The 3,506-nt window shown below is 55.2% G+C and overlaps 1 protein-coding gene across 1 annotated transcript in view; it reads left to right on the plus strand.

Moving 5' to 3' along the window:
- Positions 1-3,506, plus strand: part of IDH3G (isocitrate dehydrogenase 3 (NAD+) gamma) — an 11,502-nt gene that overhangs the window by 519 nt on the left and 7,477 nt on the right. The window lies entirely within an intron of this gene.

Below are 3,506 nucleotides of genomic sequence, written 5' to 3' on the forward strand. Positions count from 1 at the left end.
GGGGGGGCTCCGGACGGGCCGGGAGAGTGGGCCACGGCGGCTGTCACCTCCTTACTGTCCTTGAAGGAGCCCTTCTGACGCAGTCACTCACGTATCCCGGCCCGCCTTTCTCAAACCGCTTCGGGAATCCGGTTCCGGGACTCAAATTTTTCCACGGGTTCTCATCTCGTTGACCGCTTTGCCACCTGTCCCGGTGGCAAAGAACCGGACTTTGCTAGTCATACCCCATCCTCCCACAGTCTTAGAGCCCCAGATGCCTTCCCCCCGAGGCGCCTGGAATGGGAAGGAGCTAGGGTTTCTGAGGCTGCGGGGGTTTTGCTTCTGCTTTTCTCGGTCTGCGGTCTTGCGTATGCAGGTCTGAGTCCTCTTTCCTTACACTTATTTAAGAAGAGGTTAGTTTAGGTCCTAGGTGGGCTGGAAACCATCTGAAGCAGCTGTGAGCCAGCACCTGGCCCTGATGGGTAAGAGGTTTGACTTCTAGGCCGCGCTTCCCCACTGACCCAGTGCGTGGCCTTAGGCCAGTTTCTCCTCTCTCTGGGTTCCAGTTTCCACTTTGGAACCCGGAGGGGAGACTTCATGTTCTCAAAAGATCCTGTCAACTTTGACTTTCCAGAACTCCGTGACTTTGTTGCCACTCCCCAGGGACACCTCTACTTGCTGTGTTTTCTCCTTCTGACCTCTGGGGGAGATGCTTGTGCCTAATGGAATTCTCTTGACGATACCGACTTCTCCCACCTTGCGCTGAAAGGACGGCAGCGTATAGTGGCTTTCCAGAGGCTCTGATGGCTCTAGCAACTGGGCTCCTGTAGGCTCTCAGTGAAGACATGTGCCGCCTCTTTGACCTCCCCTGTGTGTGTGCTTGTGTGTGCGTTGGGGTGGGAGTAGGGGACAGTGAACGGTGGGTAGCTGGGCAGTGCCTTGCCCTGAGACTGATTGTCCTGGGTATGGGAACCCTTACAGAGGAACCCCAGGTCTTGGATCCCACTGATTTGGACGCCATGGGAGAACATGCAGCCACCATTGGCACATGGTCCGACAGAAATGTGCCAAAGAGAGAAGCCTCAGCAGGCATAAGATGTAGGGTGTGGATGTTCTTTCTTTCTGTGGAACTATGTAAGGGTGATGGGAGAGCGGGAGGCGTGTGCATATTGCATCCTGCCTCACACCTGGCTCCTTTGATTGGTGGCTTCACAGGGAAGTCAGGGCACAGGCAGAGCCTTTGCGACCTCCTGAAGGAAAGTGCCTGCATCTGTACAGTACGGTCAGGGAAGTCCATCTGGAGCGCTCTCTGGGTCTTTTGCCAAAGTCCAAAGGAACACCTGGCACAGGGACCGGGTGGCGGAGAGGTTCAGCCCTGGTGGTGATGTTGCCATCTGTGAGGGAGGTCCATGCCCTCAGGAGATTGGCTCGCTGCCACAGCTGAAGCCCAGGAGGAACTACTGCTCGGAGCTGCGGGGGTCCACCTGTGACCCCCCAGGGACACCAGCGTTGAACTCTGACCTGAGGTGCCAGTGGGGTAAAGGGGCAGGCCTGCTATGTAGCACTAGCTACTGCGAGCAACTCACACACCTCCTCTCACCTAATCTTTCCAACAGTCATGGAAAGTAGGTACCTCCATTCTGTGAACTTCAAATGAGGCCATGAAGCCATCTTGAGAGGAGTGGATGGTGGATTTGGACCGAGGCCTTCCTAGTCTCCAGTTCTCTTTTTTTTTTTTTTTTTTTTTTGAGACGGAGTCTCGCTCTGTCGCCCAGGCTGGAGTGCAGTGGCGCGATCTCGGCTCACTGCAAGCTCCGCCTCCCGGGTTCACGCCATTCTCCTGCCTCAGCCTCCCGAGTAGCTGGGACTACAGGCGCCCGCCACCACGCCCAGCTAATTTTTTTTTTTTTTGAGAAAGGAGTCTCGCTCTGTCGCCCAAGCTGGAGTGCAGTGGCGCGATCTTGGCTCACTACAAGCTCCGCCTCCCGGGTTCACGCCCTTCTCCTGCCTCAGCCTCCCGAGTAGCTGGGGCTACAGGCGCCCACCATCTCGCCCGGCTAGTTTTTTGTATTTTTAGTAGAGACGGGGTTTCACCGTGTAGACCAGGATGGTCTCGATCTCCTGACCTCGTGATCCACCCATCTCGGCCTCCCAAAGTGCTGGGATTACAGGCTTGAGCCACCGCGCCCGGCCGTCTCCAGTTCTTTCTTCATTTTCTGATGTGCTTGTTCACTCGGGAAATGTTCCTTATGTCCTAGCTCTGGGCCAGGTGCTGTGCTGGGTCCTAGGGTGACAGTATTGGACCAGACTGACTTGGCCCCTCCTGTCGGGCTCAGGGGTTGAGGAGGGAGCAATGCAGTGACGACCTAGGGAAGGGGGTAAGTAGGGCCTTAGGATCCCAGCTCAGTAGCCTTAGGGCATCAGGGAGAGCTCCCTGGAGGAAGGTCCATCGAAGCCACCTTCTGCGTGCTTACAAGAGCCCCCAAATAAGATGATTTCAGATGCTGACGAGCGCTAGAGAGAAGACAGAAAAGTCTTGACTGTGCCTGTGGTTGCAGATCCAGGTGCCACACAGATCAGCTGAGCTCCACTCGGGGCTCTGGTCCTCGTGGTCCCCCTCTCCTAGCCCCTGGCTTGGACTGATGAGTGGTACATCTGCACTGCCAGTGCTTGGGCAAGTGGGCCCCTTGCGAATGCCGGCCAGATACACACAGACAGGGAGAGGTCAGACTCCACCCGAGCCTTCTGGACTTCTAGCAGGAAGGCATGGCTCTTTGGCCAATGGCTGTGATGCTTCTGCCATTGGCTGGAACAGTTTGCTCCTGTCTGGTGGTCAAGTGGCAGGACATCCCCAAGTGACAGGGGAGACCTTGGCTCTGCCACCGTCTCAGGTGTGTTCCTAGGTGAGGCTTCTTCCAGGACAGCAGGTCACTTGGCACCTGGCACATTTGGCTTAGGCAGCTTTGGCTCTGAAGCTGTCCGGCATTTCCAGGCAGGGCGTTGGGGACATTTGGCATCCAGTGGTCTTTTCCGAAGGCCTTCCTAGAGTTGGGTTTCTGTTATCAACCTTCCAGAAATGGCTGGATGTCCCTACACATTTGCTTTCAATTTCTAACGCCGCAGGGCCATTCCCCAGGGGGCCAACAGTACTTGTCTCAGGGAGGCTGGAGGCTGGATACTACCTTCTTATCTCCCTATTCTGCGTTTTCCGTAGCGACCACATGCTGCTTTTGTAATAAGGAAAAGTGCTCAGCAAAGTGATAACATGACTGTTGTCATGGATTTGTGCTTTTTCATAATGATTTCTCTGCTGTACCAGGGTTAGTTTGCCAATTTTAGCATGTTACAAACATCGCTGAGCAGGAATAACTGGCCAAGAAAATAATCAGAAGCAAAAAAGAGAAGGGAGGGCAGGGACACGCCTTTTAAGAAATTTCCTGGCTGGGCGCTGTGGCTCAAGCCTGTAATCCCAGCACTTTGGGAGGCCGAGACGGGTGGATCACGAGGTCAGGAGATCGAGACTATCC

Source organism: Colobus angolensis, unplaced genomic scaffold (assembly GCF_000951035.1).
Source record: "Colobus angolensis palliatus isolate OR3802 unplaced genomic scaffold, Cang.pa_1.0 Scaffold402, whole genome shotgun sequence".
NCBI classification, from domain to species: domain Eukaryota; kingdom Metazoa; phylum Chordata; class Mammalia; order Primates; family Cercopithecidae; genus Colobus; species Colobus angolensis.